At 36.9% G+C, this 18,216-nt stretch overlaps 1 protein-coding gene and 1 long non-coding RNA gene across 2 annotated transcripts in view; one reads left to right on the top strand and one right to left on the bottom strand.

Annotated features, from left to right (window-relative positions):
• Window positions 1-17,646, top strand: part of LOC136022157 (uncharacterized) — a 34,522-nt gene extending 16,876 nt beyond the window's left edge. The window contains exon 3 of the long non-coding RNA XR_010616020.1: window positions 17,537-17,646. This is a non-coding gene — a long non-coding RNA (uncharacterized LOC136022157). The remainder of the gene's footprint in view (window positions 1-17,536) is intronic.
• The window catches only part of TENM3 (teneurin transmembrane protein 3), a 422,372-nt gene that overhangs the window by 264,908 nt on the left and 139,248 nt on the right, over window positions 1-18,216 (bottom strand). The window lies entirely within an intron of this gene.

The raw sequence follows: 18,216 nt of genomic DNA, 5'->3' as shown, positions 1-18,216 counted from the left end.
AGTAGATATTTTGACAGGTTAATCATTTATGGAAAGTCACAGTTGCACTTTTAAATTCTAGTTTTGAATGAACTTCTTTGCCTCACAAATAATTTTGTAATGCAAATACAAATTGCAAAGAGTGATGAGAAAGTACACACGAGCACAAACTAGACAATGTAAAACTGAGTTAGACACTTCCAGATCCTTCAGGAAACCTTAAGCAATTTCATATTCCAGCTATGCTAGTCTAAGGCTGCCAAAAGGGGAGGTCCTACTTCCCACCCCTGAAGCCAGGGATTCCTGCCTGCTTCCCTCCTCCCCATTTTGTTAGATCAGCCTGTGCAGCTGCAGGGTGAGTTGGCTCAGCTGGCTGGCGCTGTAAGGTAATCTTTGTGAGGGTTAGGGTAAGTTCCACTAAAGTCGACATTTGCAGGGAGAAAGTTCAAGCTACAAAATCTTCAGGAAACTATCCAAAGAAACTGGGAGTAGAGAGGTGGGGAGGTGGGAAGGGGAACAGGGAATAATACTCTGCTGGCTCAACTTCTGTAAGTAGATCATTAAGAAACTGATGAAAGCCTGCCCCAATACAAAGAAATAACAGTCACTGCATAGCAAGACTCAGCATAAAGGCAGTACCAGCACAGTAAATGCTAGCATCGACCGTCATCCCTGGATCATTCAGCAAGCTGACGTGCTCTGTGTAATTAAGTGCTAAATCTGCAAGAGAAATGGCCAAAGCATCTGGTTGGAGTCAAATGGGATCATCCCCTTATGATGCATATGGATATTGGATTGGCTTACCTAATGAATGAAGTCTCATCCTTAAAAATAAACTGTATTTTCCATTATTAACAACATAGGGGGAAACTGCTATACCAATAGATCAAGAAAATACCAATATGATTCAGTTCAGCCTCAATAATGAGGACATACTCATTTATTCAACTGGAATAATTTTGTAATTATTCCAATAGTGATTTATTAACCCCTGACTGGCACAAGAGTTAAAAATCCCACAAATAACTCAAAACACCCCGAACAAACAAACACCCCCCCAAAAAATTACAAGAACCCCAAAATAATCAAAACCAAAAAAAAAACTGCCAAAACAAAACATTCCAAAACCAAACAATGAATCAAAAGAAATATTAAACTGAACTAAAACAATCCTGAGAGAGCTGGATCATGAAAAATTGTTCAAATCAAAGCATTTAAAGGTTAGATGTTTTTTTCTATTACACGTAAAAGGAAAATATCATAGAGAAGAAAAAAAGATTTAATATGTGAGTACCTAGTTCTTTTATTCATTTTTATTCTAAGGCCACCATTTTGCAGATGGTCTGAAGGATCACATTCCGTACCAACTCAAAAGGCTTCATATCAATTATTCTCACTACGCTTCTGAAGGAACAGCCTCCAGACAGCTGGAAATAAAACAGACATTATAGAAAACATTTAATAGTATCTTTCTTCATGAAGCTTTTTAAATGAAGAATGCAATTGAAGTGAGTCCAGAGGAGGGCCACGAAGATAACTGGAGGGCTGGAGCACCTCTGCTATGAAGACAGGGTGAGAGAATTGGGCTTGTTCAGCCTGGAGAAGAGAAGGCTCTTCTCTTTTCTTATGCAGGGAGAACTTAGGGCACCCTTCTAGTATCTAAAGGGAGCCTAGAAGAACTCTGGAGAGGGGCTTTTTATAAGGGCATGTAAAGGATAGGATAAAGGGGAATAGCTTTAAGCTGAAAGAGGGGAAACTTAGGTTAGATGTAAAGAAGAAATTCTTTACCATTATGAGGGTGGTGAGGCACTGGAACAGTTTGCCCAGAGAACAGCTGCGCCATCCCTGGAAGTGTTCAAGGCCAGGCTGAATGGGGCTTTGAGCAACCTGGTCTAGTGGAAGGTGTCCCTGTCCTGTGGCAGGGGGGTTGGAACTAGATGATCTTTAAAGGTCCCTTCCAATCCAAACCATTCTGTGATTCTTTAAGTCATAATATGGTGTAAACCTGCCAAGGTTTATGGTTTTTATATTTTGCGTGCTAGAAATGGAAGTCACCCTTGAAGATAACACTGCAACCACATAGAATACTGTCCCCAGAACTATCATGATTTACATTTCTGGTTTAACTTGATTTTGGGGTAAAAAAAAATCATGATTAAGCCTTCTGGCAATTGAAAATCTTTCATAAAACCATAGGGATGGCTTCAGTGGTAAATTAGTATTGATGTTAAATTGCCACTGAATATTAAATATTAACATCAAAATTCTCATTAATGACTTATGCATTGCTCAGTCAGTTATTCTGCCAGAGAAAGTCACCCTTGTAAAACTTTACATGGTCAGTATTTATAAAGCATAGGAAACAGCACTTATCTTACTTTTAATTTCTTTAAAAGTTTCCCAGTGTTATACAACTTCATGGAAGTCAACAGTAACAACTGCAAGAGCTCTCCAGCCAGCTTGTTTAATATTCTTAATGGAACCTTACTAGAAATTGGCATCAATGTTTGCAGTCTTATCTGCCTTATGTCTACATGCTGTTCCCATACATATTTTTGCAGTCCTGAACGAAGATACGTGGTCATAGCACTTGAAAACATCCAGTATTAATAGCTATAATGTAATATTTCCATAGGAAAAAAAAATATTCTACCATATGATCTGTCATCTTTGCCTTCTCTTCCTCCATCTGTGTACAGAAGATATTTATTGAATACATCAGAATTTTTTGCCTTACTTTGGGGAATTCTTCTATTTTTGCTTAGATTTGGTCAACACTGTGAGGATTCGTTTAATACCTTTTCGTCTTAACAGCCACAATAAGAAGCCCAATATTTGCCCAATTAAAGAAAAGGAAAAAACCCAAAACAACACAACAACTCACCACTTAATCCACTTGGCTATGGATTTCTCCTTAATTTGCTCTCTTGCCTCTTCAGTTTTCTGAATTCCTTAGCTGAAACATGCTCGTTATCATCAACTTATGCTCTCCTCCAGTTGTTCTTCAATATGCATCCTCTGCAACTGATTTATTTAACATCCTATCTAAGGCAGTTTTCAGTACAAACTTACTCATTTCAGGTTCGGATTTGAATATTTTTTGAGTTTGCAAAATGGTTTTTTAATTTACTGAGACAGATTTTACATTAAAGTTTTTCACTCAGAGAATATTTCCTGGTTTTCATTTTCCTCTATTTAACAAAGCCATAAATTAATCTGTTCGTTCGCCTAAGCCAACATTAACTGTGATTTTTTTCTTCTTTTTTAGACACCAATATTATGTTTAATAAAGAATTTATTGCACCAATATTTTAGTTATATATGATTTTTTAAATGTCAGAGTCATTTTAGTACTGGCAGTATAAGACATACAGAACATAATCTCTCCATTGAAGTCCCCTTGATAATTTTTTTCAACTTCTGTATTATAGGTAGGTTCTAAATGAGTCATTTTGTGGTGTGATTTTGTGTCATAGATGCTTGATGGAGTTCAACACTGAGCAGCTTTTCAGAACCAAGCCCCAAACACTTTAATACTAACATGTCCTGTTCGGAAGTGAGTAAAGGGGGAGGACCACACCATACAATGCACTTTTTCAGTGGAAGCATATTATTTGTTATTTAAATTGTGTAACCTGAAATAAAAAGGGCAAGAAAAAAAATGAATCTGGTTCAGTGTAGCAGTAATTTTAACTGATGAAATAAATCGTTTTGCACCCTGCTACAAATATTTGCACTCTGCACTGTTACTTGAAATATTTTATAGCCATATTTTAGTTCTCTATAAGACACATGCAAACTCTAAAGCATAGATGTTGCTGTAATAATGTTGTTACTAAAACGCGATTTGTATTCTTGAAATCTTCATTTTTCTTCTTAATGCTTCATTATCTTTTTCATCTGCCTTTATTTGATGTTACTGAAGTGTTTTTATTTACAGACATTGCCATTTGCAAATTTTGGAAATGTTCACAATTTGTCTTTTATATATAATGTAGGTGAATTACACTTGTGATTTCTATTGGAAGTACATTACCTCTACACCCTATATATATTTTGCCAACATTTTCAGACATACCTGAATATCATTATGACTACCAGCATATACGGGCTTAGTTTTTGCCTTCAGATGTCTAATTAATTGCCATAAACCATTAACAGTCCACGTTGAAGTAAGACATGGCTTTCTTATGTAGTCTTTCTGTAACTAATGTGTCAAAATAGATTTATTTGTATTTACCCGTGAGTGAAATAAAGAGAATTCCAACTAATCAAACGTAAAATGTAAGACTGTATTGCCATTTAAAGAGCTGGCAAGTGAATGGAGAGATGAGCACTTGTCTCCCCAGTTATTAACAAGAGGTGTTTCACATCAACAATTTACTGCTCTTGCAAAAAAAAAAAAAAAAAAAAATGTAAAGACATTTTCTCTTCTGTTTCTCGCTGACTGCTTTAAAAAAAACCAAACTACTGCTAATACATTTCAGCCAGAGCCCTAGCATTCCTCGTTGGCATCAAACAGATCACTGCCAAAATGATGAGACAACTGTGCAGACAAATGTGCCATCAGGCTTGAAAATCTCTGTGGTCAGCAAACTTCGTTGGACAGAAAGGCTGACCTTTACTACCTTATTTTATTCTATTTTTAAAGAAAGGTTAATTTGGAGATCTGTTAACTCACACAAAATAGATTTAATGAGGTCTTTCATGCTTCTGGATGAGATGCTGATTTACGGGTTGTCACCAGCAGGTGCTGAACAGAAGAGAGCAACTTGTTAACTTGGACAATGTCAAATAGGTTTAAATTGAATGAAATGACAAGAAGGAATTAGTTGTAAGGCTACATATTGTTTTACAATGCTTTTTCACAACACATTATTCACTAGTAATGAATTTAATGACTAGGAAAATATTGCATGTACTAGCTCCATCAGTGCTAATATCAAAATGTTGAATCACTTGATAAAAAGCGTGTTCTTCACCCTATCTTAGTACTTATATGCTTTTATTAAATTTCAATATGGAAAAAAAACCCTCTACTTTCTTGATAAAATCAATGGGTTGTTAACCACAATTATGATATATCCAATACACAAGTAACTATGGTAATGAAAAGATAATAAGAATCTGCAACTTGCATCTTGATTCTTCGATTTCTTGATTACCTTTTATTTTCAGAAACCAGAGTAGGTTTAAAAACAAACGTGCTTAGGAAAAAACTTCCTTTCCAAGCATTTGCTACTGATTTTTTAAAACAGAGACATGCCTGCCTTCCAGTTATTACAAAAACATTTTACAAATTAAACATTTAAGGATGGATATCTACGTTTGGATGCTAGGATACCTGACCTGGCAAGTATGCAAGTACCTCTGAGCTGCAAAACATCAAAGCACGTTAGCACTATGTTACACCTCTTGGCAAGGTCTATTAGTCTGGGTGAAGCTCCAGGCTAATGCAGACAGACTTCTGCACCCAAAGTGGCAAGACTGTAGAGTGTTGCTTTTTAACATGCAGATGTATTAGCTAGGGTCAGTACAAACTGGAACATTTTTGCTCTGCATTGCTTAGTGTAAATAAGTCTGATCATCTCACTGGTTTCTCGTAAACATTGCTACCTATATTTTACTTACCTATTATAGATATTAAAATGATGAAGACTTCAAGGAAATGTCTGGTCTTAGACAAACACCTAATAAACAGAAATACACCTAACAAACAGAAATAACCCATGCTGGAATAGATATGTTTCAGGTATGCTAAAATAGGGTAAAGTGTACCAAAATAAGCCAGGAATATGCAGGCTAACTTCACCCTCGCAGCACAGATTGTAGAAAAAGCTGTTGCTGTTCTCTCTTTTTTGTCTTTTCCCTGCTTTTCTTTGCCTTTTCACATTAAGTCTGGCTTAGATAGCTCCATTTCAGCAAGTCACCTTTAACCTTTGATTAGTAACCTGCTTGTTTTGCCTATGACATATTAACAGAGCAAACCCATGACCAAAGACAGATACAATGGGCTTAGTAGAGAGGCACTTTCACATTGACTTGCTGCCTGAAAAATATATGTAAAAGGGTTTGCAATGAAACTCAGGCTTTCTGATATTTGCTAAGTGTATGCCTGCAATAGCCTGGTAATAACGGGAAAGGAATAATGTTTCTAAGTTGTGAAACAGCAATCCTTCCCAGTTTCCAAAGTCATTAATTTGAAATCAAAACATTTCAATTTGAAATCGAAATATGTTTTCCTGACTTCTTAAATACATCCTTCAAAACCACAAACAAAATAAAACAAACACAACACTCCAGATTTTTTTTTTTTCTGCTGTTCCTGGGGGTCAAAAAGTTGCATTAGAAAAGGCAAAAGGAACACTATGCTGGCTCAAATCTAAGAAAACCTTATTTTTCAAAATAACAACAGATTTTAAAAGGAAAAAAAAAAAATCCCAAAATATAATTCTCGCTACTCCACTGCATGTTGTTTTCACTCCGTGTATGACCCTCATATCCTTCCCCCATGTCACAGCAGCCCGACCTCTTGCTTCCCAAGCCCATGACACCTGCAAAGCTTCCTGTGCTGCCATCCACCCATATCCAAACACACTGCAGCCATTCCTGCAGCATGTGACTGACACAAGGTGCCCTTCATGGCCACAACTTCCATTAGAGAACCATAGTAAACCATTTGCTCCCACATATCATTTCTTGGCACAACCCCCATATATGTTCCCAATCCCTCTTTTAATCAGAGTGTCAGTAAGAAGCAGCTTCTCTGAGCAAGGATCACTAGATACCACAGTGCTTATATCCATCTAAAACAACCTTCGGTGTCCTCATGCTAATAAGGGAATTGCACCTGACAATGCTCAGACTTGTACCCACCCCAGGTCCCTAACTTTCCTGGCAGACTGGGCTCGCTGTGGATTAGATGATAGAGGGTTTCTTACCCAGCAGTACACAGTGTTTAAGCCTCCTGAGCCTCATTAGGGGGTAACTTAGCAAATCAGCAGCTATATCACAGTTGACAAATACACAAAGCCTGCATTTTGGAGACCTTAATTTCCAGAAGAGCAACAAAAAATCTCCACCTTATGCCCTAGTTCACACGTCTTCAGCCCTGACGGACTAGAGGACTAGACCACATAAAAATAAAATTGCCAGAATCATCAACCATAATGAGAATATAGATCTCCAGTGGAAATCTATGCCTCAAAGGAACTACAAGTACTTCAGATAAAGGCAATTTGATTGGGTTCATGAGAGAAAAAGATTAACTAGGTGCAGATAGGTCTATAAAATTACATGATAAAAATGTGTAGCAGGGTCTGGCCCTCTACTAATCAAGCAGCATGTTCAGCAGCTTAAATATTAAACTTCTAGTACAATAAAATGAATGCATGAAAACTCGATTAGAAAAAATAGCTTAAAGGGGAGAGGGGATATATAATAACTGGAAAGGGGAATAAAGATACTATTTGATATAATGTACATGTATCTACTGTTCCTGACAGTGAACATAAGATCTTAAAAGATGGCTTACGAGTTCTTTCATATAAAATCAGATTTCACTTGACTCAATAAAGATTTTGTTCACATAGCTTGGGAAAAACATTTTTAACGTGATTTACTATACTATATTATATTACTATACTATACTTAAACTGCTGTGAAGCGGTCTGGTGTTTGGATCATGTGTGATTGACTTCTCAGATGGCACTTTACATAATCTCAGATAGTACTTTATATAGTCTCGCTATGACCATTTCTGTTCAGATATTTCAGGAATTATAAGCAAGTGTATCTGAGGATATCTATGTTCAGTTTGTAATTCTCTCAAATTCAGCAGTACATACAAATGGTAGCAGCAGCACGCAGGGCCAGAATCTTCAGTAACTATTCCTGGTGGGCCCTTTGGTGACAAAGGAAGGGACAAAGGGCCGTAACGATTTAGGCCCACAGGCTTCCAGGTATTGGAAAAAACAACTGCAGAGCTTTTGGTTGGTGAGTGAACTGCGTTCTGAATACACTTACTGATTTCTGAGAATATATTACAACTTTCTAGACTGCTATGGCAAAATACTAAACCTCTCTGTCTACTTTAAGCTGCAGGCTGCGCTTCCTGCAGTCTTGCTGTCAAAAATATATACTGCATTTTGTAAGAATAATTCACATGGGGAACAGCTGAAAGAGACAGACTGGGAAAACAGCTAATGGAAATTAATTCCAAGTAACCCTTCTCCTGATACAGGTCAGTGCCATCTCAGCAGATTGGGTACATATGTCCATTGCCATGCAGAGTTGAATCTCAGCTGCAGTCACTAAACATCACAAATGTTAAATTAATGCAAACTGTATGCCACGATTAATATTTTGCTCAGTTGGTAACTGGAGTGTTCTCTCCCTCATGCTAAACTGGAAAGCAGCAGCTCCGCACAGCCCAAATCTGATTTCTGACCCTTTGTTGTATAGGAAATACAGCTTAGCAAATATTAAGTGTATAATATTACTCCAGTAAGGATTGTGTTTTAATGTGCTTACTGGTGTAAGTGTATATGTGGACCCTTACAGAGGTAAGAAATCCATTCTGATTAATACCACTATAGAAACACCATTTAATAGTGTCTTTCTCAGTGAATACGAGAAACACTTCCACTACCCAAATGCCACTGAAAAGTAGAAGTAAAAGTAGTATCTGTAAAATCTGCTCATGTCACTAGTTTAGAAGCATCCAAAGGATATATTCCATAAACATGGTACTATATACACAATATTTGAACAATTTATTTTTTTTTTTTTTTTAGATAAAACAGCAGTTCTTATATTCATCATTTTAAGAAAGAGAAATCCGTAACTGGGAAAGAAAGGCAACGCAGATGCACAATATCTCATCTTAAGCCACCAGACACACAAATGTGCTACTCATTTTATAACAAATATCCACTGAGTATCAATACAGCCTGACAAATTCATATAGGATGAAGAAACCTATAAACTATGTAACTATGTAAGAAATATAACTCTAATCATCTACCAAAGATTCTTTTCTTCCACCAGCCAAAGGTCAGTGCATTCTGGTGGCTGGAGGCCAGATGCTATTTTTGACCTATCCTGACAGAAGTCACTTTCAGGAGATCTGTGCAGTTCAGGATTTTAATTTTTTTATTTTTTCTCCCTCTTCACAGAGCCTTAAGAACTTTCCTGTGAAGATGGAGATCTCCACAGAGCAAATTTAATCTTGCCAAGCTCAATCTTCTTGGTTACCTTTGCAGGTCCCTGAAAAGTTGTCTGTGCCTTGTAATTGAAAACCACAGACTGTTGACAGGACTCAGCAGTCCTGAGGGGTACATTGTAGGAGCAGCTGAACTAAAGGAGAAAGCATCAGCTGGTTTTCTTACAACTTGACTTTCAGAAAAGAGCTAAATCCAACCTTACCTAGTGCAGGGGAGTGTTAAGGAGAAACAGTGCCTCATGCCATCTTATTATAGCATACTGGTGAACACACACAAGGTGGTAAACCAGCATTGGACAAAGCTTCCCTGGTTGCTCCAAGCTGGAAACTCCATTAATATCCAGCCTGGCTCTCCCTGGAAAACTTTGCTTCCTCAGCAAACTCCCCAGACTACATATTTAAATTTCACTAGTATGAAGGAAGAGAAAAGGAGAGGAAAGGAGGGGAATGGATCTCACAGTAACTGATGTGGAAACTAAGCTATGACACACATTCTCATTTCCCATTTGCTCCCATATTCAGCTCTTTGTACCACACATGAGCAAATACTACAGAAAGCAACAAACTTAGGTATCTGTGATATGACCCACTGTACACTTGTCCATATTGACAACTGAGGGTTTTAACAAGACCTTTAACAAGACAGCAGACAGAAACTGCAAGCTACAGCATGTATACACATTTTATTATGCACCTATTCATGAATGGCAGCAGTCCTTACTTAGGATGCACATCATGTTATTTTCAGGGGAATATGGACAGTTATTCTCTGGACTCTCCAAAAAGACTCTTTTATATCCTGTCTACTCAAGACACTTACTAGGAAAAACAGTACGGGCATGTGTCTGTGTGTGAAAGGTGGAGTTCATGCACTTGAAGGGAAACATGGACTGTTTCTAGCCTACTGTTAGATGGCAACAAACTCTGGAAAATGCATAGGAGGAAGAAAACCAGTTAGTTTGGTCCCTATCAAATACTGTCAGTTTTGTCACTTTCTTGACTAAGACTACTTTCTTTGCCAGATGACAGTTGCCTCAATCTCACTGTATTCACATTGCCAATACTCCCCACAAGCAATGCCTCAAAATCATTTAGCTTCAGAAAGTCTTATCAAAATAATGTTTCACAGTACTTGCAAGAACCTGATCTACCCTCTGGTATTTACCAAACTTCAACACAAAACTTTGAGACACATCTCAGAGAAAAGAGCTACTAGATTGCATACACAAAAAGTTGATATTTCTGAAGCTATTAAATATACTGCAAGCCCATACTCCTCTCCCTTCAAGGCAATAAATCAACTTGTCTTAGAACACTAACAAATGAACAAGGAACCACTGTACTACCCTGTGAAAAAACAGACCCCTGTGAAACGGCAGACTTGCTTCTCTTGGGCGAGTATTGTGTTAAATGGCACCTGAAAATACGGTATTGTGCAGGCTAAATCCAATAGTATGGTGCAATTTATAAACAGGCAAAACACCAGTTAGATGCTTCTGGTAAAGTATGTTTGGGTTCTACCTATGCACCACATAAATACTACTATGATAGAACTATCTAACATCTGTGCCCAGGACTACACACTGAACTGAATCTACGTATCTAAACCCTCATGGACCACTGAATACAGAGAGGTTGGTACTTAACACAGCTGTGCACCACTAACAAACACATCTTCTAGTTTAAGAGAAACCATCTTTCCTAAACCTCTCAAGAGGAAATCTTGTGAGTCCTAACTGCATGGTATTCCCACATCAATGTGTGCGAAGGAGATACTTCACAATCTTCCTACTCTAAGTTTAGTAATGCCTTGATGTGAGGGTACAGTTCTGCACCTTGGACTTTGTAAGCAATCTAGCCATTCTCTTTTATGCAAGAAATCTGAAATATGGCACTGGTCATGGATATGTTTGCATGCTGGAGAACATGTTCTATACAAACCGTTTAGAAGCTCTTCTCAGGTATAGTTGGGGTTCTCATTGATTGCCTGCTTTGGAATATGGTAAGATTATTTCCTCTCTCACATACAAAACATGCTATGATTAAGAACTCTTCCTACCCTCACACTTACATAATATCTCGGGTAACTGCTTCTAAACTTTGGTGATACGCCTTTAAATGCTGATTGCTTTGCAGTTGGAGATGGTGTGAGACTGAGTGTGGGTGTTCTGGATGCAGTGATAACACAAATACAGGGACATACTTTGCTACCAAGCCTTACTAATAAAATCCAAGATGACTTTGGAGCTTTAAACCAGGGAAGAAATACTTGAAGAATTTCTGTGCCTGATGTTGAATATCTCTATCAGATCACAGAGCTGGTTTTATTGCTTTAACTCTCAAATTTACTGATTGACATTTTATGTTGCAATAATGAATGTAACTTATGGCTGCACACATTCAAGTTCTGGACCTTTCCTGGGTAAAGACTTTTCTAGTTAGTATTAATGCCTTAAAAGTAGATAATAACAAACTAGATGTTATAATGACCGAGAGATGTGTTATGCCCTACGGAATATGATTCAGCAACTAAGACCTGCAAAGACAAATATGAAGTATAACTGAGTGACCAAACCAAGCATCAATATGACCCCATGGTTCAAACAGTGCTCCACAAAAAAAATGAAATATCAGACTTCAAAGTCACTCAAACAAATTGGTATCAGACATGTCAGAGAAAACTGTTTGGAAGATTTTAGCGATACAGAAAACCACATGCTAGGCAAAGACTGGCCCTGCAAAATAACACAGAATTGAAGACTTATTGCCTTGGAAAAGTCTGTGTTCTGGTTTGAAGATTGTAATGTATGAACAAAAAAGAACTCCATAAGCTGAAAGGAAATATACTTTTCTCTACAGAGTCTTCAGTTACCTAAACACAGGTAATATGTACAACATTAAAACTACATGGTTTTAAAATCTGATTGCAGTCCCTTACAGAAAACACAAGAATCCTGTCCTATGGAAAAATAATAAAATACAATAATGCTGAACATTTATAAATGACCTTTCCATTCATAAAAAGCTAGGGGTCTTAGAGGAATCTTGCAATAAACTTGCATATCAGTTCATCTATAATCCACCATGGGGAAAAAAAACCCAACCCAAACCAAAACCCTTAGAGCTGGGAAAGTACTTCCCTAATCTATTCTAAGTCCAGTGGACCAGAAGCCTGCCTGCTTCAGCTGTAATATTTTGCTCCAGCCGAACAGAAAGTTGTCTGTCATGGGTCACATACATTGCTTATCAACAGAGGAGTGTTGGTTCACATTATTTTATATATATATGAATATATAAACACGCACACTTATATATCAGTAGTCAAACCTCCACTCCAGCAATGCTTTTCACATCCAAAATTGCACTTTGAATTTTATGCCAAACCAACAGACAAAACTGAAACAATGCCAAACAAGGCCATGAAGTATGAGATAATGTGGTTATTAAATCTGTGGTACTAAAGAAAAGCTAGACAAAGGAAACAAGCAAATGAAATAATTTTGTATGCAAAAAAAAAAAAAAAAACAAAACAAAACAACATTTAAGTTAAAATATGTATTTTAAAACAAGGAAAACAATTCCAGCCAACTTTTCATATAATCAGTGTTTTTTCACCCTGTATATTTAAGAATATAACATGCTATTTCATCTTCAAGTCCAGGAGAAACATTTTCACCACAACCAAAAGAGAGTTCCAGGATAATTTGCGGTGACTACACCATAGCACATATGCAGCAATTTATCTGTAATCTATGTTACAGGGAAGTATGTACTCAGGGAGCACATGTGGCTATTTAAGAATGTTCTCATATGGGATGTTATTGTATCAGTGATATTCCAAAAATACTACTTTCAAACACCAAGGAGAAATTTTTCTTTTGAATCTGAATTACTACATATTCTGCACTTGATTCTTATGTGTAAGTATCCATGAGATAAAAGGAATCTTGCACAACAATAGGCAGATAGTAGGAAAAAAGAAGAATTTATAGCACAAATACTGGAACAGGTTCTTGATTCCCAAAAAGGATCTTTTGCTTGTATTTCATGTTGACTTTGATGATATTACGATGTCAACAACAGCCAAATGAATTAAAATATTCCTTTGGTACAAGCAAGGATTTAGGCTAGAGGAAAAAAGAAATCCTACTAACGCATGTATATCTTTTAATTCTATGCTCAAGGCTATTTGGGATACTAGCAACAAATCTCTTAATATAGCTGCTACACTTTTCACCAAATTCCGATGAAACAGGATGCAATTTTTTCATATTTCTCATAGCTTTTTCATAAGCTAAAAGACATAACTACTTCCTTCCAGTATCTGAAGGGGGCCTACAAGGATGCCAGAGAGGGACTCTGATCAAAGACTGTAGTGATAGGACAAAGGGTAATGGGTTAAAACTTAACCAGCGGAAGTTCAGGTTAGATATAAGGAAGAAGTTCTTTACTGTGACGGTGGTGAGACACTGGAATGGGCTGCCCAAGAAAGCTGTGAATGCTCCATCCCTGGCAGTGTTAAAAGCCGGGCTAGACAGAGCCTTGAGCAACCTGATCTAGTAGGAGGTGTCCCTGCCTATGGCAGGGATTTGGAACTTGATGATCTTAAGGTCCTTTCCAACCCTAACTATTCTATGATTCTACGTTGAGTATCAATACATTTCAACTCTCAATTCAACTGACTGAAATCAACAAAGTTGAAATATGTTTAGTCAGTTTAAAGAATCACACAACAAAACTGTAGAGACCATCTTATTAGCTAGTCTGAACATTTACAGACATTAGCACATGAACAATAGCTATATATATGTAGTAAGCTTATGCATATTAGATTTTGGCAGGCAGGCAACCAGAATTCATGCATCTTAATATTTACGCAAGTACAACATAGTAAAAAGCATTAATTCAAGAACCCGGCCTAGCATATGTTTTTCATATTTAAGGCCACAACCCAAATCAACGTTTGAGAATAAACCTTAGAAACAATTTCGTCCTAGTATCTCTAGTCAGTTTCACTAAGCTCATTGCTTTAACAAGTCAATAACATCTGTTTTGAAAACTGTACTAGGGATATGCTTCACTTACGGACACCCACAAACTGAATCAGGAACAAGCTAACGAAAGGATCCTTCTTATATATTTTATATGGCACAAGAGTGATTCAGAAGCAAATTCTCCCAAAGAAAAGTACTTGAAAACAGATGTCTTCTTTTTCAAGAAATGTGCTCTGACAGATTAACACGACATTAACAGGATGTCTTCGGGCAGGTCTCTGTCAACTTTCTGTATTAAAACTGTTCCTCTTTGCATAAGCACATTTTAGTTGGATGTGGGACTTGTACCAGATTCCTCCAGATCCTAAGTGACTGACGAAACTACTGATACTCCATCAGCCTCAAATTGTTCCTTGTGAGATGACATACATGGGTTTAAATCATTTCAGAGAGAGTTTTAACACATACATGTATCAGATATATGTATATATGTGTAAGCAACCTAATAATCTGTAGTTAGTTTTAGGAGATGCAAAAAAACCTGCATCATAGAGGACATTTCCTTCTAATACCACAAAAAAAAGTATGGATGTGCTTGGTGCACTGAAATCCAAAGGAGAAGTTAATTAAGAATTTGAAGGTTCAGGTGTCACCCAACAGCCCAGGGTGCAAATTCTACTACTTCTGCAACACCTTCTTTGGAACTCGCTTGGCTACATTAATAATGCTGTAAAATTGCTCAGCCTTTTCTGAGTATCAGTGTAAGACATCAGTACAGGCAGTGTAACGAATACACCATCAGGAAGTACAGGCACCTAATCTGAAGCTTTTAATTCCACCCAATGACAGAGTATCCACAAGTCAGATGCAGGACTGAGATTGCATCTCACTTTTATCCCATCATTAGATACAATTTTAAAAAGGAAATCTACATTTTCATTTCTGGAGATACGTCTCACTTGCTGAAGTTAATCATGTGCTCTTGAAATCCAGAGGCTCTCCCTTGATTAACAAAAACCTCCATAACATACAAAATACAATGTCAATTTAGACATCTTTTATAAAACAGCATTAAGGCTAAGAATCAGTAGCAGCTCATTTCCTTCCTGTAGCTGATTCCTGCTATATCATCATGCTAGTTATAAAACCTGCAAATGTACCTTCTACTTCAACAGCTGTGAAAAGTATAGTTGAAAAGTATAATGGCACAACCATTACTGTAAACAAAGTGTGTGGTGAATCTGCAGACTACTGTCTAGTCTCTGGGGAAGAATCCTCCCTCTCACCCTGATCTTCTTTCTTATGGACCAGCTTTGCATGAGGGGCTGAAAGCTTTGTTTTCCTCACTAAGCTTTTAATGGGTTAATTTTAAATATGGATCTTTTCTGTAGAGGCTTCAATTCCACTTTCTCCCTCCTAGGATGCTGAATATATGCCAAGCTTTCATCCATTTGTTTTAGAAGTGTCATATCAGGAATAAATCAATGTGTTAAGAATTGCCTGATAATGTTGTTGTGGGATTAATCTTACAGAATAGATCGTCTGCATGACTACCTTTGGCATTCTGTGTGCACATCGTTACATTTTAAGCATGAAAAGCCTCCTAATGCCAAAGTAGGAGAGCCACCATTCAATATTTAATCCTGCAATTGAAGCCACTAAAGGGATACAGCAAAGTAACAAGATGAATGAATTGTGACCTTAAACTTGCAAAAAGACAACCCAAACAATTTATCTTTCTGGCCCATAGTGCATCCTGTGGCCAATATTCCTATCACTTCTCCGCAGTTGGGGATCTGTAGATTGATCAATGCCACATTAGCAAAGTACCTGAGAAGACAGTTTAGGAATTCAGACAATCCGCTGCATATGCTTTAAGAATATTCAGTGTCAATTTGGCTTATCTGTAGTCGAAAATAAAGGCTGCTTAATGAAAAATCAATTCCATTTTCACAAATGCATTTCTAAATAACAGTGGCAAGGTGACTAGAAATAAAGCTTTCACTAATCAATAAAACACAAATAAAATACTCTGAAAATCAGATCAGCCCAAATAAACCATCAGATTGATGCAATTTTAAGACGTGCTAAGAGATTATTCTGCAATTTAATTTTGAAAATAAATGTATTGCTGCTTCCTTGCAAAGAAAAAAATACCAAGACAATAACACATAGTGATACCAAGACTAATGGGGCTAAGGCCATTAAGACCTCAGAGGCCACCAACTAAGTAGACCCAAATCTTTTGATCATGTCCTCTGTCACATCCAAATAATTTCTCAAGGTATATGCTAGGGTTGCCAAGTTAAACTTGTATACTAGCAAATATTCTGTGATGCACTTGGTGGGAGACACAGAAAATAATCAACCATGAATATAACCTGTTTACCTGCTAAGAGTAAAACTCACAAATCAGAGAGAAAACATACACCCATGCTTGACTTCAAGAACAGTTTTCTGTCCATTTATTTCACGGTACCTAATTATACCTTGGAAATTAGCATCCCCACCTGGGAACAATACTTTCTTGACTAAGACTGTTGCAATTTATTAATAAGGTGCCAGTAGTATTTATTAGCCAGTATATACTACAAATCCCAACCAGTCTCACTAAAGAAACACACTGAGATCTCTTATAAGAACTGGCCACAAAAGACCTGATATGCGGACATTACCACAGGCCCATCCACCCTCAGTAGATTAACTGAAATAAGTTAACATTCCCTCCTCCCACTCTGGCAACGAATGTTAAACAGAGCTTCTAAATTTGTGATTTCAAAATTGCAGTTTTCCTCTCATTATAATTCTTGTGTATAGAACTAATTCTTTTTTTTTTGTCTGAAACAGATCAGCTACTAGATCAGGTAAAGCCAAGCGGCCCAGAGGAGCTGGCACTCGGATGATTTAGATGAAAATTTTATTTCTTTTTCATGAGTGAATTTCATTTCTGCCTAGTTACAGATCAGAAATGAACAGAATTAAGCATGCCTAAATCAAAGCAGAATGCTACTAAATATGACAAACCAACAACAACTTCTTTGGTTTATAGTATCATGATGCTGAACAACATAAATAAGGGACCAAATGATGTTGTTCAGCATATATTGATCACTCCAACAAGACATAATGAGAACAGTATACACAGATACATCCAGGCACAACATACTAGTTAATGCTTACAGTAGCAGTTTTTAGTTTGTTGGGGGTTTTTGGTTGTTTTGGTTTGTTTGTTTGACTGGGTTTTTTTAAATGAATACCAAAGTAAGTGCTTTGTTATTGATATTGTCTGTAGATGATTTCCACAAACCTAAAAAGCCCACTTCTTTTGTTTCTTCTGCAGGAGGATTGTCCCCTTGCTTCCCAATACTTATTGGTCCCTCCATGGAGTTTAAGTGGAGTCCTGACAGAAAAAAAGAGAGGAGGCACTGAACATTATGAAAGTTTCTAGCTGGCAGGTTTTTTTACAAATGGCTGAAGAATGAAATTAAACTGTATTTAAAGACAGTCTCTGATGCCGCTGTCCAAATTAGTATTTGAGAGTATCCAAATAGCAAAACTTTGATTTGAAGTCAATAGAAAAGCTTTTTCACTTACAACCTCTCTTCTGAGCAGTTTATTATTCATATTGATATTAATTTTTAGCACTAGAAGCAATTAATATTTTAAACATACAGTAACTTCTGCAAGCTCATACACCTTAAATAACACAAAAGAAATAAAGGAAGTCAATCTTCCCTCCATTGTATTATTCTACCAAGAAAACCCCACGTCATCTATTCTGGGGGTCTTTAAGTTAAATAGCTAAATAAAATTGTTATTTTTTTCAATACAGCACTATCCTGGTTTTGTATCTGAGCAACAAATATTGCAAAGATCCTAATTCACTACTGTACTACTTCAACTTATAAAAGTAATACTATTAAAAATAGAGGTATCGAAGTACTGTAATTTTGTATCATAACTCCATAACTCTTACTCATACATATATAACAGAAAGCATGGACTGAAATTTGAACGGAA

This window comes from Lathamus discolor, chromosome 1 (assembly GCF_037157495.1).
Source record: "Lathamus discolor isolate bLatDis1 chromosome 1, bLatDis1.hap1, whole genome shotgun sequence".
NCBI classification, from domain to species: Eukaryota; Metazoa; Chordata; class Aves; order Psittaciformes; family Psittacidae; genus Lathamus; species Lathamus discolor.
This window is presented reverse-complemented; position numbering and strand designations above follow the sequence as displayed.